The 26,545-nt window shown below is 39.5% G+C and overlaps 2 pseudogenes; both read right to left on the bottom strand.

The window, feature by feature from the left end:
* Positions 1 to 934: 934 nt before the first annotated feature.
* On the bottom strand, positions 935 to 2,275 carry LOC140518169 (endoplasmic reticulum protein SC65 pseudogene; annotated as a pseudogene).
* Positions 2,276 to 25,451: 23,176 nt separating this feature from the next.
* LOC140529637 (cyclin-dependent kinase 5-like) lies at positions 25,452 to 26,327 on the bottom strand (annotated as a pseudogene).
* Positions 26,328 to 26,545: the final 218 nt, after the last annotated feature.

The raw sequence follows: 26,545 nt of genomic DNA, 5'->3' as shown, positions 1-26,545 counted from the left end.
TTTCTTAAGTAGAGATCACATCTTCCTTTATTATTGCATTTTACTTCTCTTCTTTCAGATTACCTTTTATTTCTGTGAAATCTGAATTCCCAGTCAATTGTACTTTTTTGTTTCTTTGATGGGGCTGGTCCCCATGAATTCAAGTTTTTCTACTCTAGTGATTATTTTTGTTGTAGAAGTAACAAATTCTGCTTGTATTTCTTTCTTAAAACATTCAGGAACATCTTCGTGATGTTCCATGCTCTTTTAGGAATCCATAAGCTCATCTGCCTCATCGGATGTTTATTTATCATTTTCCTTTGTCTTTCAATATTTCTTCATACATTTGCAATCTTATTTAAATGTTCTGGAAGTCACCTACTCTTCTGTTAATATCTTTTTTGTTTTGAATATCTGCTTATGCTTGAGGTATTTCTCGTAAAATCTTTGATTTTTTTTTTTGAGCTAATTAGTGGGACAGTCAGTACTTGAAATCAGGCCTCCAAATTTTTATCCCAATGCTTTTTTCTACTACAGTTGCTTGTTCCTCGTGTCTCCAACATTCACCAAAGTCCAATTTAAGTCAGCATCTAAGGGTTGCAGCTGCTTCCATCCAGAATTTCACTGCTAAGAACCTCAGGTTCTTGAGTCCAGGGATTTGAGGCACAACAGGATAGGAGAGCCCAAGCAAAGTGGGGAACTTCTCTCCCTTCTGCCTTGGACAATTTTATGACCCTAGCTCCATAGGAACTAGAGAAGAAGAGATGAAGAATGTAGAATTGAAGACCTGGAGAGGAAGAGACCCTGAAATTTCAGGGTAGGGGTGGGGGAGGAGTCATGCAGTTCTGTTCCTATTGGATTTTTAATAAATACTTGTTGTTGTAGCTTCTGCTTCTCTGGAGGTGGGAGGGCCTAGTCATCCCAATATTTTGGAGCCATACCCAGGGGTTCCATCTCATGCTTGCTCAGGTTCAGATTCTGCATCATCACACTTCGCATTGGGCTCTTCCCACCACTCTGCATGCATGCCTTCCTTGTGGTCATCATCTCCTCTGACTCCAGCGATAGTGCAGACTCCTCTAGTTCCATCTCATCATCTGATTGCAAATATAAAAGAGCAAAATCCAGAAGCTCCTAGAGTTTTGTGTTCTGCTTATGATAGAGCTTTGCTTCTCCCGGGGCTGGAAATCCTTCTCCTACAGCCACCAGTGCTCCTGGTGAAATCCATAATGCACCGAGTTCTGTTACATTATGTTGTCCGCAGGGTCAAAAAGCTGGCTACACTCTGGGCAGCCTTTTGAACGTCATTCAATTTGTAGTAGGCAAATTGGAGGTAGTGATGCATCTTAGCCACAAATTTGTGCTCTAAGTAGTCACCCACATGGGGCGAGTCCACTTTACCCTGCAAAGATTCTGCAAAATGGTCTCAATAGCTGGGTAGAAATTCTTAAAGTCTGAGAGCTCATGGGCCCCCTCACAACCCGCCAGGCAATTGGTAAAGACATTGAGACAGTCAGCAAGAGCAGAAATCGCCAGTATTGTAGAGTTTTACAGCCTGGATGAACCCTGTCTCATGGGGTGGGCCTCTAAGTCTGTGAGGTGCTCATCCACATACAGGAGTCCCCTCTAGTAGTTAAGGTCCTTCGTTGTATACTCATGCTTGGGGTTTCTTTGCAGGGAGATGTAGGCAGCAGCCACTATTTTCTCTAGCTGGTTAGGCTTGAATAGAGTATGATGCAGATACTGCTAAGGCAGCCCACTCTGAAAGTCCTTGAGCAGCTATCGAGCAGGGTAAGGCCTCTGGAAGACTGGCAGGGTCCGTTTGCACCGCTCTGGGCAGGCTGCCAGCTCCAGTGCCTGCACAAAAAAAACATAGGTCTTGGCCCCACTCCTCCTTCAGCTGGAGAGTGCTCTCCAGAGGGTCTGGTACTGCTACAGGTGACATGACAGAGAGCCTCACTGTCCTGAAGCAGCTGGGGCAGCCTCAGTGATGTCTCCAGGTAGCCGGCATTCTCCTTCCAGCTCTCACCCTCATACTGCACCAGGGCATAGGCATAGACTGAGCCTACAGGAATTAGGTCCTCAGAGGGGAAGCCCTGAAAACTATACTTATTATGCTGTGCCCAGACATTGTCCACCAGGAGAAGCAGTAGCACCTACATTTGTCTCATGTCCTAAGAATTTTTTTTAATTCTCTTATAACTCACTTTTTGACTCCTTCTCCTTAATGGTAGGTTTCCTTATAAGGGCTCACTCTCAAGGTTGTCTTAGCCTCCTCCCACTCTGGGAAATTCATGGTTTATTGACCTTGGTCTCTGATATAATAACTTTTGGGTGCAAGGAACTAGAAACAATTAGATGCCAGTCTTTTCAAGCCTAGCGGAGCCATACATATGCTGGCATCCTGCCCCATTTCCTACCTTAGTACCATAACTGAGAACTGTTACTGTTCAGAGTCTTGTCATAATACCATGCCAGAAAAAGCAGATTTCTGGCTTTTTATTTTCCACAACACAGGGAGACAGAGAAAATTTGAATTCTGTTACAAGCCCATGGGTTAGCTTGTGCAGCTCTGCCTAACCATGATGACCATGGTGACCATGGGGGACAGTGGAAAAGGAAGTGCCGAGTGAACATGTTATGGCTATGAGATTGACCTTCTCTGCTATTAGCTCATTTGGTTTTGTTTGTTGTTTGTTTTATTCCTTATTAGGTGTTTTGTGTCTTAGATCATGGAGAAACTAGAAATTTCTTTTTCTCTTGCACATAATTCTTAAATTGAAGATGCTTGAGAGGTTTTGAGAATTAGAGAAAAGGTCTCCAATCCTTAGTGGCAGGACTTTTAAACATTGAATTTCTTGTTCCAAAGGCCATCCCTCTATCCACTATGCCATGTTGTCATAGTATGATTCATAATATGATTTGTAATACCATTTTGCATTTATACAGCACTTAAGGGCTTGCAAAATTATTTCTCTATAATCTCCTACTTGAGGTTTATAATAACACTTTGAGGTATCACAGAATAGCAGAATATCCTCACTGAAAGAGAACTCATAGGCCATCTATTTTAACCAATACTTAAATAAAAATCTCTCCTAAATCTTATCCAAGAAGTGGTCAACCACTCTTTAGTTTAAGATTGCCATGTAGGGAAGCCCACCACCTCAAATACTTAGAATTTTTCCCCCTTACCTGAAACATAAATTAGTTTCTTTGTTACCTTCATCTACTGTTCTGAGTTCTGCCCTTTGAGCCAAAAAGAACACTTCTAAATTCCCAGAGTACCCTAAACAGGGGAGAAGATATATTTTCGTGGTTGTGGCAGTCATTTAGTCAGTTAGCATTTATTAAGGGCATATCATGTGCTGAGCACTGTGCTAAGAACGAGGGCTAAAAATAAAGGCAAAAATCAATCCCTGCCTTCAAGACACTTCCAATCAAGATGACAAGATATATATGGGATAAATGGAGATAGTATCAGATGGAAGACATTACATTTAAGGATAACAGAGAAAGGCTTCTTTCAGAAGGTGGGACTTTAGTTGATACTTAAAGGAAGATAGGGAAATAAAAAGGAAGAGATAAGGAGGAAAAACATTTAAGGCATGGGGTACAGCCAGTGAAAACACTTAGAGTTAGGAAATAGAGCATCCTGTGCAAGCAACAGCAAAAGCCCAGTATCACTGGATTGCAGAGTACAAGGAGGGGAGCAAGGTATAAACAGACTGGAAATGAATAAAGGATCCAGGTTATGAAGGTCTTTAAAGGCCTGGCAAAAGATTTTATATTTGTTTTTAAGGTAATAGGGAGTTACTGCTGCTGAATGAGATCATGGTGGGTGATATGGTCAGAACTACATATTAGAAAGAACATTTTGATAGCTGAGAAGAAGATGGACTGGAACGAAGAGAGAGTTGAGTCAGGGAGACCAAATAGGAGGCTGCTGTAATAGTCCAGGCAAGAAGGAATTAACCCTTGTACTGGGGCAGCAGTAGTGTCAGAGGAGAGGAGGCATATGCAGAAGACATTGCAGATATAAAAGCAATACGACTTTGAAAGTCATTGTATATAGGAGGGGGCCAAAGAAAGAGAGGAGGTGAGGTAATTCTATCCACAATTACAGAAAAGTTAGGAAGAGAATAGGGTTTGGTAGAAAAAATAACAAGTTCAGTTTTGAACATACTAAGTTTAAGAATGTATGAGACATCAAATTCAAAATGTTCAATGGGAAGTTAGAGATGTAAAATTAGATATCAGGAGAGAGGTTAGGGCTGAACAAATGTAGGCATTCAGAGTTAGGAGCATGTCCTCCCCTCCTGGAACTGAGTGTGGTTACTATGGACAATTGAAAGGATGAGACCAACTCTGTCACCAGCACTTTGCAATTTTTTGTTTGTTTGTTTGTTTACTATGAAAGGGAGAAGTCCTTCATATAAATTCCTACCTTTATAGATGCTGGTATTGTTAAGATGTAAGATATTTTTATTTTTCAGTTTCACTTTTAATTAAGATGACTTCTGTTTGGACATATTTAACTTAATATGTCTATGAGATATCTACTTTGAGATGTCTACTAGGCAGTTGGAAACACCAGATTTAAAGGCAGGAGAGAGTCTGAGAAAGTAGAATTGAGAGTCATCTGCATTGACATAATGATTGAAACTCTGGATGCTGATATTTTCCAAGTGAAAAAGAAGGAAAAAGAGAAAAAAATGGGAAAAGAGAAAGAAGTCCAAGAACGAACACTGGGCGACTCTCATTGTTTGGAGCCATGACATTAATAAAGATTCAACAAAAAGTAACATAGAAGGAGAGGCCAGACAGATAGGAGGAGAACCAGGAAAATGTGTTTTTCCTTCTTTTTTGAAGACAACCATGACATCAGGGGAGATGATGACATGACTTGCAATTGATTGAGTGAACAAAGGCTGTGCAAAGTCACCAGCTTCACATTCTCCTCCAGAGCCATCTGAGTCCAATGGCCAGATATCCATCAGGAAGATTGGAGATAACCCAGGATGCAGTGGGAGACCCTGACCATTTTAGGGTAAAGTCTTTTCAGGTTCTCACTTTGAGTGAAGTAACACCCATTCAGTGAATAGGCCTCTTTAAGAAGTGAGTCAAGCTATGGCCCCTTTAATTAAAAAAAAAATCTAACTGGGAGGGGAAGAACCTCAGGGTTGTTGGCCAAAAGAGAAACAGTTACTACTCTCTACATGCACAAGTGATCCCATTCCATACTGTCTTCTCCAGAAGAATGATTCCTCTCTCATCCCTACTCACAAAAATCTTCAATCATTCCCTCTCCACTGGCTGCTTCTCTACTACCTAAAAACGTGCCTATACCTCCCTCATACTCAAAAAAAAAAAGCAAAAAACACTTAATCCCTCCATCCCTTCTAGCTATCTCCCTTTATCTCTCCTCCCTTTGGTGGCTAAACTTGAGAAAGCCTTCTACAATATATGCAGCTACTTCCCTTCCTCTCACATTCTTAACTCTTTGCAGTCTGTCTTCTGACTTCATCATTCAACTGAAACTGTTCTCTCCAAAGTTACTAATGATCTGTTAACTGCCTGATTTAATGCCCTTTCTTTTCAGTTCTCATCCTTGTTGACCTAACCCATACAGACTATGACACTGTAGATCACTCTTTTCTCTTTATATTCTCTTCTCTCTATGTTTTCATGAAACTGCTACTCTGGAGAAGAAAGTGAGGTTGGTGACCTTGCACATCCCTCCTCACTCAAATCAAAGTCAACTGCAAGTCATGTCATCATTTCCCTGATGTCGTGATCCTCTTTAAAATGAAGGACATATACAACCTGCAAGTAGTCGGAGCTTCTGAATGGGGACCCAGCCAGTTTGGTAACTCAGCTTATCCTCTCCCTCTCCATTTCCCTCTCCTTCTCCTCTCCAAAGTCAGGTCAATTTTTATGGCCCACAGCAGCCCAGTTAACTTGGAATTTACTGACTGTATTTCTTCTCACTCCCTCCCCTACCTCCCTTCTTTCCTTCTTTCCATCCATCCACTCTTTTTTTCTTCCTTCCTTCTTTTTCCTTCCTTCTTTCTTCCTTTCTTTCCTTTCTTCCTTTCTTTTTTTCCTCAAAGACCAAACTTTAAACCCATTTCACTCTGGAGCTCATAGATTGGACAACAATAGCTCCCTGACCAAGCACCCTTTTGGTCCCTCCTGGCTCAGAGTGAATGTAAATAACTGTTTCACTTTTGGCCAACAACCCTGAGGTTCTTCGCCTCCCAGTTAGACTTTTTTGTTGTTGAGAAAGGGGGTTGAAGGAGTAGATAGTGGGTGATGTGAGAAGAGGAACAGGGAAGAAGAAGCTCTATGAATGGCCTCTATTTTTTCAATGAAGTGTGAGGCAAAGTTCTCAGCTGCAAGAGTGGGGTAGGGAAACTGTAGGATGTATGAGGAGGAATTATGTTCCCATAACTGACTATGAATTATTACAGTCAAACCCCATTCATTATGACTCCAGTAATTAGGAATCTGTGATCGATGGAATAGAGGTTGAATACTTTTGCATTTTTTTGCTAAGCTAGTAAAAGTATGAAATGATTACAAGGGGAATATTTATCCTACCCAACAGAATATATTGTTCATGCTTCAATGTATATATATAGACTGTATTCATTCACTCAATAAACATTCAATAGGCACTTACTATTTCCCGCATAAGGAACTAGAAAGGAATGGTTTACATGAAACACAGGGCTGAGGTAATAAGAACCTCTGGATTTGGAGTCAGAATGCCTGGGTACAAATCCTAGGGGATCACTTACTATCTACATGACCTTAGGCAAGTTATTCCAACTTTCCAGACCTGTTTCCTCTTCTATAAAATGACCTCTAGGATTATTTTTAGCTGTTCATTAATGATCATCATGATCATGGGACTGAGGGTCTTAGTAATATGGTATTGTAGACAAAACAGTTTGGGCTGTCATACTCAATAGCTGCGTGACCATAGGCAAGTCACTTAACTTCTCTGAAAAATGTGTCTCCATGACCTTTGACAAACTCCTTCATCTGTTTGTAACTCAGTAAAATAGGGTTAGACTAGATAACCTCTAAGATTCATTCTAGCTCTCCATCTAAGATCCAATAAATCAACCTGTATTTATTAAGTGCTTACTATGTATGGTGCTAAGCATTAATGATACCAAGAAAGGCAAAATATCCCCTATCCTTACTATCTAATGAGGAAGTCAGCCTGTAAATAATTAGGCAAATAAAAGATTCAGTACAGAGAAGATGGAATGTAACTTTTGTGGAGATCTTATGATTCTGTGGAAATGTAAATAATTATCTTCACACAATCTTTGTAGGGTTTTGTGGAGAAAGTACTTTATAAACCTTAAATTGCTGTACAAACGTGATTTATTACAAAAAAATGAAAACCCAGATAATCATAACAACATTGAAAAGTATGTGCTTCGGAGAAGTGCCAAACCAAATGCTACAGGAACTCTGAGGGCGGAAATTGTTACAAAGAGTGTTTTATCATTTTTGTACCTCTAACCTGGCACAAAAATGTGACTACTTAATGATCAATCAGGTTGTTTTTTTTTTTTTTTTTTGAGTGGGGAGGCAAGACAGTCAGGGTGAAGTGACTTGCCCAAGGTCACAGAGCTAGTAAGTGTCAAGTTTCTGAGGTCAAGTGTGAACTCAGGTCTTCCTGACTTCAGGGCCTGTGTTCTATTTACTGCACAACTTAACTACCCCTCAAGCAAGGCTTCTTAAAGAAGTGGCATCTGAGTTGGGTTTGAAAGGATGGTTGGGAATTCAATAGGTCAACAATGTACAAAAGAGGGCAGTCCAAGGACAGGGAAATACTTTATGTGAGTAAAGACAAATATATGGAATATTTAGAAGGCTATTGTTCAGCAACTGGTCCAATCTGACTTAAGATTAGAGTATAAATCTATCACATCTATTCATGAAAATAGATTTTTTAAGAACATCTACCAAGCTATGATTTATAAGTCCAACATGCCATATACACTCAATGAAAAAGAAGGTGTTGGATTTGTCATCAAAACATTAGTGTTCAAATCCCAGCTCTGTGGCTTATTTCCTGTGTGACTTAACTTCTCTGTGCCTCAGTTTCCTCAACTAGAAAAAGAGATATTAAATTAGATGACCTCTAAGGTGCCCCTATCCAACTCTAAATCTATATTATTATGATTTTCTTTTGATAATGCAAATGTAGAATTAATTTATGTTAGCCTTTTCCCCAATTTCATTCCACAAATATTTTTCGATGTTTTTTATAACACTAAATATTTTGAAGATCTTAATACCCATCCCGTAATGAGACAGTGTGATGTAGTGCATGCAAGAAACCTTTTATAAAAAAAGTGTGCATTTGTTTATTTTGTATTGGTTATGCCATTATCCCAGTAGCCTTAGAATCAGAAAGAGCTGGACTCAACACCTGCTACTACTGTATGTTGGTCCTGTGGTCTTGGGAAGACACTTAACCTCTCTATGCTCCCAGTAACTGTCTAAGAATATAAATTACAGAGAAGGTACCATTCTGTCCCTCTGCTAATGAAATCACAGATACAGAAATAGAGATAAATAAACATAATAAATAAATTGACATTTACAGCATGCATTTAAGGTTTTCAGAGGATGTTATCTGTCCAGTTTCCTTTGATTCTCACAACTACACTATGAAGTAGGTTCAACAGGCATTATTAGTCCCATTTTACAGGTGGGAAACCTAGAATTAAGAGGTTAAGCAATTTGCCTTAGCTCATGCAGCTGATTATGTCTAAGACGCCATTTGAACCTAAATTCTGTGTTTCTTTCCTATGAATCCAAATCCATGTTTCTTTCTACCATATCAAAAAATTAGGGAAAGAAGGGGGAAATAGCAGAGGGCCAGGATTATAGAGGTTCTATTTTAAGATGGCATATATTTTGGTATCCAGGACAAGGGAAAAAACAATGGAGTTGGATTCAAGACATGGGTTCAGATTTTTACTCAGGTATATTTTGCTGTCTGACCTTTGGCAAGTCACTTCATTTTTCTGAGCGCCAGTTTTCTTATCTGTAAATGGTGATCATAGCCCCTGACACATTTAGAGAGCAGTTCTGAGGATTGCATGAAATGCCATCTGTGGGCATGTTTTGCCACTGTAATCTTTTAATATCCAGCTTCAGAATTTATTCCCTTGTATCAGTCAAATCACAGCCAATGTGCTGTCTAGTAACACCTTTTTGTCTACATCCAGCTATTCATTTTTTTTTTTAAATCTCCACCCTCCTTTTGTCTGGTTGTATTGTGGTGCATTTACCCATCTTTTTTTGTACATTTATCAATGACCTTTAAGCATTATTCTTTCCTGTCAATTATTTCTAAGTTTTTGCCTTTTGCGTCGACCTATTTTTATTCCTGACCCAGATTTTCACCATTCAAAATTTCACATTACCATTCTTATGCCTCAATTTCCCCATCATTCCCATCATCCTAATAGCACCAGAGACATCCCACAGTCAACACCACTGGCTGTCTGCCTCCCCTGTAACTCTTCTCTGAGGCATGAACACTAAAAATGATGATTGGAAAGAACTTGGCAGATATGAAAGGGCTATAAATATACATGCTAACCCATAAATCAATACTAATAATAAATTGCATTCAAGTGCTATTTAATCCTCTGTGATCATCAATAAAAATGTAAAAAAAGTTCAGCCCTAACATTCTGTCTGTGGTTACCCACTCAACACCTCCTTGCAGTTGCGTGCACTGCTATTGATCATCTCTGTCTGTTTACAGTATCTTTTTCCAGTTTGAGTCATCTCATTCTGGAATAGTCTTCTACTGGCGTAACAGTTGGGGGTGGAAGGAGGGACTGGTGGGTATTTTTTTCCCCTGAATTCAGAATGTGCACGTCAGATCTATGTGTCATAGGCACCATTTAGGCTTAACCTGGGAAGCCTGCTGGGCCACACTGTTTGGGATCTGACAGGAAGCAGACTCCCTCAGAGCTTTCTCCCACAGCCTTCTCATCACTCCCACCCATATGTCCCAATTCTCACAGACCCAAGTTCATAATTAGCGTGTGCAACCTTGGGACCCTTTCCACAAACTGATGAGCAGCTAAAAATACAGCCTGGCAGGCTTACTTTCAGGTTCTATTTCTGTGATTTTTTTTTTTTTTTTTTGGGTAACACCAGTTATAGGAGAACAAAGCAGTTAAACAAAGGGAGAAAAAAACACCATGATTGCAAAGACGGAACATCACTGCTCACTTTGTTCATTTTAATTACCCAAAGTCATCATTTTGCAAGAGTCCAAGGAGAGAGAAAGAAAAAAGGCTTTTCATGGTTCTCCCCATCTTTTGATAGACCCCATTTAAAGCTCCATCCGATGTCTCTGTACATAAATGCCTTCATTGTAATCCAGAAAACCCCGTCAGGTGAAATAGCTACTGCTGTTTCCCTGGAGGAAGGTTGGACATAATTGGGACCATTCTGCTAATGAGACCTATTTCCATCATTCTGTGGACTGTTTGATGGCATTTAAGATGCGCTTTTTAAAACTGGGTTAGAGAAAAGTGGCAGTGGGGATGGGGCCGGGAGCTTGTATATACAACTCTGAGACTTTTTGCCTACCTTTTTGCAAAGGTAGAAATCTGAGTGAGGGATGAAAAAAATGTGACCAGTTTTCCTGGAGCATTGTCTTAATGGGTACAGAAAATTTGGAAATTCTACTCTTCAAGTAGAGGTTTAACTTTTTACCTAAATGTTTTGTATCTGGGTAGCCACCACTTCTCTCCCAGCACCTAGCACCTTGAGTCCTTTATAGGTATTTCATTTTCCTAAGTCATGGGAGAAGAAAGTGAGGCTGGTGCTTTTGCATAGCCCTCCCTCACTTAAATCCAATTCACTTGCATGTCCTGGCATCACCTCCTTGATACCATGGTCCTCTTCTGAGAACAAAGGACAAACAACTGAATCATAGGTATATGGGGTTTAAAGCTGGGGGAGGTCATTCTAGTCCAAATCTCTTGTTTTTCAGACAAGGAAATTGAGGCTGAGAAGGAATAAATCTCTTAGCCAAAGTTACACAAGTAGCCAAATTCAAAGTCAGTTCCTATGAATTATATTCTTTCCAATACATGCTGACTTTCCCTATGTTAAAAAATCTCTACAAGGAGAATAATTTTTCAATTATTCGTTAAAAGCTCCTCAAACACTTATATTTCAATTCAACATATATTACCTAGGTATCTACCACAAGTAAAGCACTATAGAATGTAAAGATTAAAAAAAAAAAAGGCAGTCCCTGCCCTCAAGGCATTTCCAGTCTACTGGGGGTGGAGAGGGCTACAAAATGTACCTCAAAATGAACTGAGATGAATTGAGGAGGGAGGCTATTTTAATGATTTGGGAAAATTAGGGAAGTCTTCCAGAAAACAGTGTCACTGGAGATGAGCCTTGAGAAAATGGTGTGCATGAGAGATAGAGATAAAAAGATAGAGAAAAAGAAAGACAGGCAGGGAGGGAGGGAAGATAGTTCTCCACCAAAGAAAAGGTTAGACTTTTAAAGATAGAAAACTCAGTTGCTTGACAAAATGTTTGTAGGCATGTGAGGCTGTGCATGGGAAAACAAGGGGTCCTGAAGAAGAAGACTTGTGGAACCTTGAGTTAACCAAAGAGCAAGGCCCATGTGATCAGACACCAAAAGGATTAAAAGAGAGGAGAAAATTTGAAAATCACTGCCTTAACTCCACTCACTCAGTGATTTTTTCCCCAAGTATCCTCCTGCTGTGTTCCATAGCCACAGGTAGATTGTACCCTGTGTCCTAGCCCAACATCTTAAAAAAGGTATAGTTGGTTATGAAGAAGATTTTCTGAGAATGCAGATGACTTACATAAAAGATGATTACAGCAATGGATTGTCTTAAAAGGTCTTTCCAGGCCCATACCGATGATCCTGTGTTTTAATATGTTTGACCATGCTTTGATTGACCAGAAGACAAATATCTATTTGCTGTGGAGGGTGAATTTTTTTAGCCTGAAAAAGTGTATTTATTAAAAAGTCATATTAGATATGTACATTATTATTACCTTTCCTCCCCACTGAATGTGATATCCAAAGCAGCTGACCTTCCTTGCCTATCCCAGGTTTACTTTCCCTGGCCTCATTGCTTTTCCTTCATAATATTTTTCACATCTGTTCCTTTCTTTTCTATTTTTTTTACTGCTACTTCCTCTCCCTACCTCCAAGCCCAAATCCCATTTTGACCTTCTAGTCTACTATAGTCTGTTACATCTAATACCTTTTCTCTTTCCTTCCAGATACCTATGAAATTTATTGTCTGTAATCTACCGATTGTTTGGTGTTCATCAGTCGCTGCCTGATATTATTAACTTTTCACTGGTTTGTGTCTTAACTCTTCAACTACATGGTCCCTTGAGGACTGGGTCCCTGTCTTTGTTCTCTTATAATGCCTATTACAAGACTATGATAGCAATCATATGTAAAATAAATGTTTATTGAATTGAATGTGACATCTACATTCTCTTTCTCCCTTTCCTCACCATAAATGTCTTGGAAAAATTTATGGAATTAAAAGATTTACTGCTAGAAGGGACTTCAGAAGTGTTCTAGTGGATCTCATTTTATAAAAAAAAAATAGAGGTTAGATGACAGTGGATAAAGTGATGATGGACTTGGAGTCAGGAAGACTTGAGTTCAAATTCAATCTCAGACAATTACAAGTTGTGTTACTCTGGGGCAGTCATTTGACCTCTATTTGTCTCAGTTTTGCTAGCTATGAAATGAGTATTATAACAGCAAGGCTGTTGTGAGGAACATATTTTATAGTATTTGTAGCGTGCTTTGCAAACTTTAAAGCACTATAAAAATTCTAATTGTTGTTACAAATGAAAAAATGGAACCCAGAGAGTAGAAGTGACTTTTCCAAGGTCACACAGATAGTAAGGAAGAAGGAATTTGAATCCACGTCTTCTAATTTCAGAACTATTGTTCTTGTCCATTATGCCATGCTGCCTTAAATTCTGGAAAATCTAGTTTATAGAACTGGATTAAGAGAGTTTTAGAATTCTGTGTGGGAATCATTCTTTGACTTTTTTTCTCTGTCAGAGAGTGTGAAGGACTCTTCTATTGAGTTTGTTCATATGATCATAGAATTCTTATATAGAAAAGACCTTAGAGATACTACTGTAGTCTAACTCTCTCATTTTACAAAATAGGACAGTGATACCCAAAGAAGGGAAATGACTTACTCAATTTTAGATAGATAATAAGCAGCAGATCCATAAGTGAACTGCAAATCCTTAAACTACAAATCCACCCTCGGATTCTCTGTCAGAGAAGGACTTGAGAACCCTCTCAGAGGCCTATTCATTGAGGTTTTGGGCCATATAATTTCCACTTTACTGGCTCCCAATAATTGCTGTCATTTCTTAATCCAGGTTTTTCATGGCTTTCTTTTCCTCTCTGTCTCTGTGCTTGTCTCTCTCCTGTCTATCTATCTCTCCTCTTTGTATCTGTCTCATCTCTGCCTTTCTGTCTCTGACTCTTTCTCTGTCTATATCTATGTCTCTTTTTTTGTCTCTGTCTTTGTTTTTCTGTCTCCCTTTGTATCTCTGTCTCTCTGTCTCTGTGTATCTCTGTGTATCTCTGTGTCTCTGTCTTTCTGTTTCTGTCTCTCTGTCTCTTTCTCTGTGTCTCTGTCTCTCTCTCTCTATCTGTCTCTGTCATTTTCTGTCTCTGTTTCTCTGTCTCTCTCTGTCTCTGTGTCTGTCTGTCTCTCTGTGTCTCTCTTTCTGTATTTCTCTGTCTCTCTCTTTCTTAAGTAAATAGGAGGTATTCCTTGACCAGAGAAAACTCTGAAAATCAGAGAATGAAATAGTTGATGATATGGGGTGAGAACTGGGTCTTTTTTTTTCTCTTTTCTAGAATTAATCAGAGGTGAGCCTCAAGGTCAATCGCTTTTGGTCAGTCATTTTCTTTTCAGCCGCCCATCCTACTTTCTTTGGCTACATAAAGTTTTCTGGTGCCAACTAGTCATTCCACTGCACCATGTGGCTTCTTATTCATTTAAGTACAGTTCAATTCAATACAATTCATGTGATTTCTATTTTAGTATTTATTGAGCATCCACCAAAGGTTTGGCACTATTCTGGTTCCTATGGGTGGAATCTATGAGAAGCAAGACATTGTCCTTTTCCTCAAGCTAATTACAACCTTAGTATATAGACATCAGTCACAAATATAAAACAATTAGAAAATCATGCGACACAGAATATTACCATCTCCATGTTCTGTGTTGTATTCCTGTGTTGATTACATTGAGGGCCACCTCAACAAGCTCCACTGTCAGTCAGAAGAGATCTATCCAGTAATCTACACAGGAAAAATCAAGTGGATGAAAGGAATACCTCTCACCAAGAGAAATAATGTGGCATGGTGGATAGAGAGCTGACCTTGGAACTAGAAAACCTTGGTTTAAATCCTGCCTCTGACCCACAGTGGCTGTATGACCCCAGGGAAATAATTTAATCTCTCCATACCTCTGTCAACTTTCTCAGACTATAAACTGCAGAGAAGGTGCCAAGAAGGCCAGTCATTTTCCTCACTTAGGAATTCACTGTACTAGTGAAGCCATAGGTCCAGTCTTTATTTCTTCTTCTCTGTTACCAAGTTTATTACATGTAAATGAGCAACAGCCCACTGGACATATATTTATGGCCAAGTGCCACTGGTGGCAATGAACTAAATCCAGGAGGAAGAAACCAAACATAACAGCTTTGGGAAAACTTTGAAACATATCAGTGATTGCAGGTGGTTTGCTGCTGAAATGGGACTTCAACACACACACAGGCATGTACACACACATGCACATGCATGTACATATTCATTCTCTAAGTGATGCTTTATGTGTACACATCATGGATGATCCAGATCTGAGAAGAATCACAATTATATATGACCCAAAGTCCAAGAGAAAAAAGAATGGTGGAGTAAAGTAGGCTGTAGCATATTACCAATGATGACTTGAATGTAAGCAGTGTCCTAAAAGACATCACCAAGTAAATATATAATCGGTAGAGGTGGATCAATCATATAACAAGAGTAAGAGATAAAAGATACTCATCCTGAATGATACATGGCCACATAAAAAATACATGTGACCATATTGAAGATCTTTAGATCACTGTGTTAATGATCTATGGGGAACAATGGCTTTAAATGCCTTAATAAGGTGTTTGGACTTGATCCAGTAGGAAAGATGGAGGCATTGTAGATCCTTGGACAGAAGAGACATGATAAGAAAGAGGGAAATGAGAGAGAGAGAGAGAGAGACAGAGAGAGAGACAGAGAGATAGAGAGAGACAGAGAGAGAGAGACAGAGAGAGAGAGATGAGAGACAGAAGAGAAAACAGAGATTAGAGAGACAGAGAGAGAAAAAGGGAGAGGATAAAGGGCAACAGTAGTTTTGATTTCAGGAGAAAAACTAACAATTGGCCTCAGTCACTGAGTGGTGTAATTCTCACTACATTGGGAGCGCTCAGGTCCAAATTCTTGCTAATGCCATATTGAGACAACTATAGTGCAGGCAAAAAAGCTTTGAGTTGTTTTTCTAATTCAGTTTTTGCAATAAATTCACTATACAGCCTTAAGGAAATCATTTTACCTTCTGGACTTTGATTTTGACTTTGTAAAATAATGATAGAGTTGAACTAGATTAAGGTTTCTTAATCTTATGTGTGTATGTGTATGATAGACCCATATGGCAATGTGATGAATCCTATAGCCTCATTCTCAGAAAGAAAAAAAATGCATAAAAAACCATCATATTAGAAAGGAAACCAATTATATTGAGATGCTCTTATGTGTATATGTATGTGTCTTTTAAAATTCACCATGCTATGTTAAGGAACCCTTACAAAGATGATCTGTTTGCTCTATTTTAGATTTAATGTTTATGTTCTAACATTCTTTGTTCTAAGGTGCCCTTTAGCTATAAGATTTGCTGGTCCTTAAGAACAATCTGGTTGAATCCTACATTTCCAGTTTAATCAAATATTACTCTTTTGTGCATTCTATTTTCCAGACAAAGTGGCTACTGGATTTGCCCCATGAGCATTGTTCCATCCCCTGCTTCCCTGCTTAATAAGCATAATCTATCATCACTGCCTTAAGGAATCATTATGTACCTTTAATGCTCAACTCAGGTGCTTATCTTCTATGAAACCTACCAAATCCCCTTCCTCAACCAATTCTTAGTGTTTTCTTGATCCTCAAATTACCAAGGTTCTATTTATTTGTGTAATTATTATATCTCCACAGTACACTTTTTGAGGGCAGGGACTTTTTCATTTTTGACTCTTTATCTCTAGTGCCTAGCATGGTGCTTTACATATAATAATAAATAAAGAGAATGATAAAGTCCAGAACATACAAAGAGGAGGACTTTGTCCTGCTACACCACATATGGGGCATTGTGTTTGATTCTGTGCACAACAGCCTAAGGATACTGATAAACTTTAAAGCAAAGGTGTCAATCACATGGTCTACAGGCTGCATTGAGGCCTCTAATGCTTCCTGAACCAGACTAAAATATAACTGGGATACATTAAAAAAATAAAAATACAATGAAATGTAGATAATGTTAATATGTGATTTTCCAACTCAATGTACTGTGGCAGGGGTCCTCATGTAGTGTTTAATGACTCAGTTCCTATGTGAATTTGACAGCACTTTTGGAGAGTATTAGGAAAAGGTGAACTTGATGTCAAAGGACATTAACTTAAAGTGTGATTGAGAGAACTGGATATATTTACCCAGGGGAATGAGAAGTCTTGGAGTAAGGATCACCACAGCTGTCTTCCAAATATTTGAAGGATCATCATATGGAAGAAGGATTAGGCTTGTTTTAGTTTTCTTCAGAGGGGCAGAAGATGGTCTACTGATAGAGCGTGGGCCTTTCATTAGAAAGAGAAGGAAACGGCAAACCACTTTAGTATCTTTGCCCAGAAAACACCAAATGGGATTATGGGGAGTTGAAATAACTGAAAAGCTACTGAACAACAATACTGCTTCAGAGGGTAGAACTGGAAGTATTGAATTGAGTTTGAAAAGGCAGTTTTCCTACAATGTAAAAGAGGGAAAAAAGCTACTAACAATTTAAGCTATCTAAAAGTGGAATAAGCTGCCTTAGGACAGGAGAACCCTCTCTAGATATTTGCAAATAAAGCATTGTTGAGGATGTTTCATTTTGGACTCTCAGTAACATAAGATTTGAATTTAATGATCTCTCACTCTCCTTCAAACTTAGATTTGGTGATTGTGTGAAATATTTGCTTTGAACTGAAGTATGTAAAGTCCTGTGTAGTTCTAACTAATGTTTTGTCTTCTAATATTCTATGGTCCCCTGGACCTAATATCCTATGGTCTGTATTCTAAGACTATATAGTTCTGTTCTCCAAGTTAATCATGTTTTGTACAGGAAATGTTTAATCCATGGAAGTATAACTTATACATTCAGGATGGCTACATTCTCTGTTAGAATGGAGTCTTCTTACCCTTGATAGGTCAACAGTGATGGAAATGAGCTTTGCCCCAGAACCAGAGAAGCAGACAAACAGTTTCAGGACTGAAAAATCATCTTGTTTACGGGAAAATAAAGCTTGTCTTGCTCTATTGAAACTAATTACAAGAGATGGGAAGGCAGTGTTAAGGGTCCCTTTCTCCCCTCTTGGATATGCTGCAGTGATGGATCAGAGAGATGAGAACTGACATGTCCCATCTCCCAGACACCCTAAATGAAAATGAAGTCAATAACACATCACCTTCATCTATGTGCAAGCCCTGTTTTCACCCTCCTGGGAAAGTAAGATGAAGTTTGACAGTCTTCCTCCTTACTAATTCTCTATTCAGTCTTGCCATTGGCATAGATGAAGAAGCTGGATAATGTAGAGCCTTGCAAGTCTGTATCAATGGGACCTTTGATGGAATAAGCATCACAAATAAGGACATTGTAGTGCTGGAAAGATCCCTAGATATCATTCCCTGCAGCCAATAGCATCACTAGACTTTTCAGTTCCTAGAATCAAGATATCTAAGAGCATTATTAGTGTGTGATCAGGATCCTGCTCAAGGAGGCAAGAGTGCAGTACAAACAAAGCAGTGATACAATCTCAGCCATGGTGTACAGCCTTCCTCAGAGTCCCATTTTTGACATTTAATAACCAACTGCATGACTATGGTTAAGTTTCATCCTCATACCTAAAATGGGTATAATAATACTTTGGGCTACCTACCTCATGAAGTTGTCATTGTTTAAAAAAAAAGAATTTGTCAAGTGTTTTCATGAGAGGGCCATCAGGGTGAAAAAAGTGCTTGAGTCCATATCATGAGTGGTTGAAGGAAATGGAGATATTTTAGTCTGGTGAAGTGAAGACTCAAAAGGTGACATGATAGCTGTTTTCTAGTATTTCAAGGGAGATTAGAAGGAAAAGAAATGAACCTTGTTTGCTTTGCCTGAGAAGGCAGAAATAGGAACAATGGGTAGAAGTTGCAAAGAAACAAATTTATGCTCTACAATAGGAAAAAACATCCAAACAATTAGAGCTGTCCAAGAGTATAATGTATCTCAAGGGAGGTCGCAAGTTTCTCCTTATTGGAGATCTTAAAGCAGACCTGTACGAGAACTTGTTGGAAATGCTCTAGGGGGACTGAGTTTCTGGTATCGAATTGAACTAGATGGTCTCCCTGTCATCTACAAATTTGGTGATTTTGAGATAAAACCATCACATCTATAGAAGTATGAAATTATTATTCAGCTTTCTAGATGACCACACAAAGTTTTCTGAAAGATGGGGAGTGTCTTTTGGAAAGGATCTTAGTGATCAGCATATCTGAACCCCTCATGTTACAGATGAAAATGACTGAGGCACAGCACGATGGAGTGAATTGCCAATAGCTAGTAAAGAGACACAATATTTGAACACGTGCTGATTCTTCTTTCCCTGTCTGAGGTTTCCAGGACAGAGACATTGCAAATAAGGAAGAAAAGAAATGGGAACCAAATTGTTCACCAGCAATAACTGCTGGCAGACTCTGTTAACTGTAAAAGGAACTGGGCCTTACTTGTGCTACAGCAATAAAGAACAAAATGAAAGCTCATGATGATCTAATTTTCCAAAAGGAATCATATAGCCAATTGTGACAAGCAATGCTCATAAAATGCTATAAGGCGGGTACATCTGTGATGGAGAACTAGCCACCCCAGACAATCAGAATGACAATTGCTTATACACCGTGGGACCTATTTCAGACAATTATCAGTTCGCTCCTGGATTGTTGTGATATTCTCCTAACTGGTCTTTTTTAGCACCTTCCCATCGAACCCATGCTATACATTCTGTCCAAAATTCTAGAGCTAGGAATTTATAAGGGGCATCTAGAATATGAGGGGAAAATGATAGAGTATGAGATTTGGAGAGAACTGTATTCAACAAAGGATCTGAATTAAATTTTCAATTCTGCTACTTCCTGTGTGACCTTGGAACAATCATTTATTTATTTATTTTTTGGCCTTGGTTTGTGGTTTGTCCTTCATTTTCAAAGAGGACCATGATTTGAGTAAGGGAGGGCTGTACAAAGTCGCAAACCTCACTGTCTCCTACAGAACCATCTGGGTCTAGTAGCCATATATCCATCAGGAAGATTGGAGATGACCCAGGATGCAGTGGAAGACCCTGACCTTTTTAGACTAAGGTCTTTTCAGGTTCTCACTTTGAGTGAGGTAATGCCCATTCAGTGAATAGGCCTCTTTAAGAAGTGAGTCAGAGGATGGCTCCTTTAGTCAAATAAAAAAATAAGGGAAGACCCTCAGGGTTGCTGGTCAAAAGAGAAACTATTTACATTCACTCTGAGCCAGGAGGGCCCAAAATATAGCCATTAAGTGGTGCTTGGGCAGGAATCTATTGTCCAGTCCGAGAGATCTAGAGGGAATTGGGATGAAAGTTTTATCTTTAAGAAAGAAATCTAGCCAGTAAACCCCAAGTTAATTAGGTTGCTTTTGACCACCAAAATTTACATTCCTGTGGGTAGAACACCCTCAGGTAAAGGAAGAGGAGAAGGGAGAGAAGAAAAGGTGAGAGCTTGATTTTCTTTTCTTTTCTTTTTTTTTTTTTGAATTAAAGGGGCCATCACTTGATGTACTTCTTAAAAAGGCCTGTTCACTGAATGAGTACTGCTTTACCCCAAGTGACAACCTGGAAAGACCTTAGCTTAAAAGGCTGAAAGTCTCACATTGCATCCTGGGCTATTTCCAGTCTTCCTGATAAATATCTGGCCATTGGACCCAGATGTCTCTGAGCAGAAAGTGAGGCCGGTGACTTTGTACAGCCCTCCCTCACTCAAATCAGTCAGTTGAGAGTCATCTCATCATCCCCCTGATATCATAGCCCTCTTCGAAAACAAAGGACAAACCACAACCTGTGAGTAGTCTGAGCTGCCTGAATGGGGGCCCAGCTGGCCAGTTCCAGTTGGGCAACTCAACTTCTCCTTTCCTCCTCTCCCTGCCCTTGTTCTCCTCATTTCCTCTCCCCTTATCTGAGAGTGTAAAGGTAAATTTTGATGATCAAAAGCTACTTAGTTTACTGGCTAGATTTCTTTCTCAAAAACCAAGCCTTAAACCCAATTTACTCTGGATCTCTTGGATTGGACAATAACAGGTCCCTGCCCAAGCACCACTTAATGGTTATTTTTTGGGCCCTCCTGGCTCAGAGTAAATGTAAATAGTAACTGTTTCTCTTTTAGCCAGCAACCCTGAGGATCTTCCCCTCCCACGTTGATTTTTTTTATTAAAGGGGACATCCCTCGACTCACTTCTTAAGAGGCCCATTCACTGAATGGGCATTACCTCCCTCAAAGTGAGAACCTGAAAACACCTTAGTTTAAAAGGGCCAAGATCTCCCACTGCATCCTAGGCCATCTCCAATAGTCTTAGCCTTGGTTTACTTATCTTTCAAATGAAGAATTTGAACTAGATGATTTCTAAGATATCTTTCTGGTTCTAAATCTATGATCCTATGAGTCTAGTTCAAATCTCAAACCTGGTCCTTACTATGTAATATTTGGCAAATCCCTTCAATTCTTTGGACCTCAATTTCCTTACCCTAAAATAAAGGTGTAGAATTAGATGATCTCTAAGATCCCTTGATTTAAGTATTATGATCCTATGAAGCCATCTTGGTAAGGAAATTAAAAAGAAAGTTTGTGCTTTGGTATTGTAGGATATGATTTAAGCAATTTGACAGCAAGAAAGCTGTCTAGGGCCAGGCTTCAGAGTGCATCAACTGGCAAATTTAGAGTATAAAGAATATGAAAGACCCCTCTCTCAAAACACTACACTGATACATATATTAATAACTTTTGCGTCTGTGGGCCTTTAAGGCTTACAAAAGTCTTTCCACAGAATTCCCCAAGGAATTAGGTAGTTTAATGTTATCCCCATTTTACGTATGAGGGACTTGAAACTCAGATCAGTGAAGGAATTTGCCCATTGTCACACTAACTGTCAGGATGTAAACCCAGGTATCATACTTCCAAGTCTAGAACACTTTTTCTTTTAATTTCATGTTTTTTTTCCTCCATTCACTGTGATATCTGGTATTCCATTTGTACCTAAATACAGAACATTAAAATAAGATTTCAGATGATGTACATGTTGTAGACTCCCTTTATATAAAGATGCTGTACTCTGTCAATAAGATCGAATTCAAAACTACTTATTGATCATGGAAGATTTCCAGTCCAAAATCAGTCTTGCATGGAGAGTCAGCAACATGCTAGAGTTAATTCCATGGAGGATACTCCCAGTGGAAGAGGCTCTTTGGCCATTTCCCCAGCAACAATCTGTTTCTCAAATGATTGCTTCTCCACTGCATGGTATCATTTTTGCCATCCAAACTTCCTAGGATTCCATTTGTTTCCAGGCATCCTGCATGGGTAGACTGAGGCCAAGTCCATCTGCCATATGCCCCATCTTTATCATCAATGCAGAACTATGGGGGAGGAAATACAGAAAACAAATAATTGGCTTCTTCCATAATGTAGTTTTTAGTATATTTAAATCCTTGTTCATCTGCTGATACTGCTTTCCCTGGTATACTTTTAAATCCATCTAAAATATAGAAACACATGGATAACTTGGTTGTTCCAGAGAACTGCTGCAGCTTATGACCATCAGTGTTGATGCGGATAAACTAAGCAGCTGGGAACATGGCAGTGGTCAGCCTCAGGCTTCCTATATCTGGAGTCAATTGCAGATGGAAGACACATGTCCTGCCCAGCACCATGTCCCACCAACACATTGTTATTCTGATCACATCCTAGTAAAAGAATAACATGATGTACCCTACAGACCAGCCCGGAAATGTAACAAGGAAAATTGTTCTCATTGTTATGCACACTAGAGTTGGTGTTTCATCAGAAAAGTCCATTGGTGAGCTAATGTTGCATCAAGCCAGGTTGTCAATATTCAACTATCTCAGCAAAATGATCATCTGAAGCTATGAACAGCATGTTGACTAGAATTATACACTCATAGAAATGTTAGACCTGAAAGGGGCCACAGACTATGTAACGCCAGAGCATCAAAATAGAATATGTAATGCTAGAGCGTCAAGAGATCTTAGAACATAAATTGTTAGAAAAGAGGGAAACATTCAAATATAAAATGTTAAAGATGGGTGAGACCTTCAAATAAATATTTCAGTATAGAATATAATCTAGCAGAGAGTAGGAATCAGCAAAATGACACAAAAAAGGCCACTGGTCTGTGATTTAAGAGATTATATTCAAACCTTGACCTTGTCTAATCATGTGACCTTTGGCAAGATGCCCCCTCCCCAAATAGGCACAACTTTCATCCTCCAAAAAACTGGAATGCTTATATTAACTGTTTTCAATAGTTTCTTGTAATTCTAACATTGTGTGTTTCCTGTAGGTTATTCAAATATTTGTTCAATGAGTGATTATATCTGAAATGAATTCAGTTCAATTTAACAAAGACTTATTAAGCAATATGCTATACATAAAGCACTGTGGTAGGTGCTGGTGACCAAAGCTTATAACTGAAATAGACCCAATCACAAGGAGCTGCCGTTCTGATGTGTGGAAGGACAAATACAGAAATGAACATGATACTACTGAGACAAATATAATGGTGATAGCTATACAACATCTTACAAGAATTTTGATGAGGCAGAGAACATGTAGGTCTCAGGACATCACGTATGGCTTCATGGAGATAGCATTTAAACTGAGCCTTGAAGTTATTGAGGTGTAAGGGCCAAATAGGGTAAGAACTATTCCTTCTAGTCATGGCAAACAGAATGTTCACAGGCACAAATGGAAGGTGGTAGATGATGAGAAAAGAGAATGGAAAGTAATCTAGTCTGGTTGGAACGGAGAATATGTGAAGGACAATATCTTGAGAAGGATGAATATGTATGTTGGAGGCTTTCTATAGAGAGTTTTGGATGCAAGAGGCGGGAATATATATTTTATTTGAAAAGCAACGCAGAATTAGTGAAGGTTTTGAGAAACATGTACCCTATTGAATAGAAATAATGATCAAGTCAAGCATTTTGTAGATCATTTATCATGTGCAAGGCACTGTACTAAACGCTATGAATGCAAATACAGGCAGAAAGACTTTGTCCTTAAAGAGCTTACAATCTAACAGGTAAAGACAACACATGAAAAGAAAAGTGTGTGTGGGTGGGGTGAGGGTGGGGGGAGGATGTGGGGGGTCCAACCAGGAAATGAATAAAGTTACCTGGATAGCCCACAACACTTTACTATGCTGGAGGTCCTAGGAAACCAACCAATCAGAGAAAAAGCATGGGGTAAAGAGTACTTTCAAAGTATGAAGTTCAGGGGTAGGTAAGCTTTCAGGTGAAGAGGTTTCTGAAGCATTGTAGAGGAAATCTAAGAGTAAGGAATGCAGCCTGGAGAGAAATGAAAAAGAGCATGTATTTCTCCACTATTTTTCTTAGTCCCTCATCATATGCTTTTCCCCCACACCAACTTAGGAGACATTCTAGAATGATCTCACTATTGACTACATTGACCATTTTATTGCATTTTTGTGAAGTTGAACTGAAAAATCTTCTGAGGTGGGGCAAAGATTTTTCATTTATTTATTCATTTATATGTGCTGGTACATGGCCCCTCTGGGGGAAACTGGTAGGATCTGAGAATATACTGAGATGGGATAAGACAGTCACACGTAAACTGGGGGAGATCGGTTGAATCATTTCTGTTCAGGAGTATTGAGAGACCTGTCAGTCTCACACCAGTTTACCAAGTAGAGGCAAAGTAATCTGTGCTAATATGCAGAAATGTTTCTAATGAACAACCTGTGAAGAGAGCACAGAGAAAGGGAAATATATATGAGAAGATGGAGCAGAAAACAGGGAAAAGAAGGGAAAGGAGTAGGACAGAGAGTTATGGTCCTAAGAAAAAGTAAAAGGATTAGAGTGCCATCTGAGACCTGTAGAACCTTTGAGTGGGAACTAGCTTAGTGTCAGTCTCTCTGAGCTGGGTTGTTTTTACAGGAGGATAGGACATCCTTAAGAGTGGATATAAATGCCTCCAAGAAGATCAGGGAAACGATTCCAAGCTTAAGTATTTTGTTCATATCTGGCAACGTCATTTCAATAGGCACACCAAATAGTTATATTCTATCCAGATGAATGTGAAGTTAATAAAAGGACTTGAAACAATGATGTATGAGGATTACTTGAAAAGGACCTTGAGTCCGAAGATATAGGTATAAATTTTGAGTAATTCACTTAAACTTTCAGGGCCTCAGTTTCCTCACCTGTAAAATAATATGACCATACTAAATACCTTCTAAAGTCCTTTCCATTGACTGATTCTGTAATTTATTATCCGTATTCTTGTCTAAATCACTTTACATCTCCAGGACTCACTTTCCTTATTTTTTTTTTTGAGAAAGAAACCAATTTATGAAATTAAATAAAGTCCGTATACAAAGGGGAGGATTACAGGAAGTGGGAGGATAGGAGCTCCAGTTGGCATCCATTCTTCACACTCCTAACCCCATCAAGGCTGACTCCAAACATCTGATCCAAGTAGCAGAGCTTAAGTGCACAGCACCATCCTCACCCCTACCCCCTTTCCAATGGTGTGGGGGAGACTGGGGAAGTCAGGGGAGAAGAGGGGACAAAGGAGCCTCAAAACTCTTAGCTTCCAGAGTCTATTTATCCTGCCTCAACACATGAGGTCCTTGGGTAGATGGGGAATAGGGTGGGCCAGCAAGGTGAGAGTGCATTGAGCAGCTCCTAATCTGAGGGCCTAGAGAAGGAGTCAAAGGTAGTTTGCTTGGCTCTCTGGACAAGGAAAGGCAAAAGGAGACCCCTGCCTAGGAAGGGCAGAAGTCAGAGAAGTAGGGATGCTGCAAAGCTTCTTCTGTTGAGATGCTCTGAAATGGGTTACACTTGAGCAGGTTCTGTAATAGGTCCCTCCCTGTGGCATTGAACTTGGGTACAACATTGACAAGTGATGTTGTTGCTGGATACATAGGGTAAAGCTTATAATCTGGAAGCCTGGTAATTGCAGTCCACTGTTCCTCAGCTGGAATCCCCAGCAGCCTGAAGATCCTCTTCAGTTGACCATCTATATCATTTCCAGGGAAGGGGGCCATCCAGCACTGACTAGCACTGCAAAGATGCAACCAACTGACCACATGTCAATAGATGTGGAGTACAGTTTGGCTCTGAACAGGACATCTGGTGGGTGATACCATGAAGTGACTATGTCTGCAGACTAACATCAAACAGGGATTCCCAAAGGCTCTAGCTAAGCCAAAATCAGCAAGCTTGAGTTCCCCATTCTGGTTAATTAGAAGGTTTTGGTGCTTCAAGTCCCGGGGCAGAACATTATGGCTGTGGCAGAATCCAAGGTCATTTAGCAGTTGAAAAAGGAATGACTTCACAATCTCAGGGTCCAGGTCTCCATTGCAACTGTCAAAATATTTATTCAGATCTTGGTCATAGAACTCAAAAACCAGAGTCAGTTTCTTGTCACTGTGCAAAACATCATGAAGCCTGACAATATTCTTATGCTTTAGCTCCTTAAGCAGGCAGATCTCTCTCAGGGCAGAGCTTGGTATCCCCTCATTATCCTCCAAATGAACCCGTTTTGGTGCCATAATCTCATGAATCTCTCACTTCTTAGCCTTGAACACTGTTCCATAGGTGTCTTCACCTATCTTCTCCAGCTTCTTATACTTTTGCATCACAGAGACCGTGGGGTCCCTGGAGAGCCCCAGGCTCCCATTCTAGGACCCCAGCTCAGTTGGGAAGGTTTCTCAGAGTACCCCCAGGCCACCCCACTTCTATTATTTGTAAAAGAAGGTGAAGGATAGGAATAGATTATTTGAGGCAACATGGTACAATGAAAAGATCATTGGTTCTAAAGTCAGAACACTTGGGTTTATCGCCTGTCTCTATTGCT

Source organism: Notamacropus eugenii, chromosome 1 (assembly GCF_028372415.1).
Source record: "Notamacropus eugenii isolate mMacEug1 chromosome 1, mMacEug1.pri_v2, whole genome shotgun sequence".
NCBI lineage: Eukaryota > Metazoa > Chordata > Mammalia > Diprotodontia > Macropodidae > Notamacropus > Notamacropus eugenii.
This window is presented reverse-complemented; position numbering and strand designations above follow the sequence as displayed.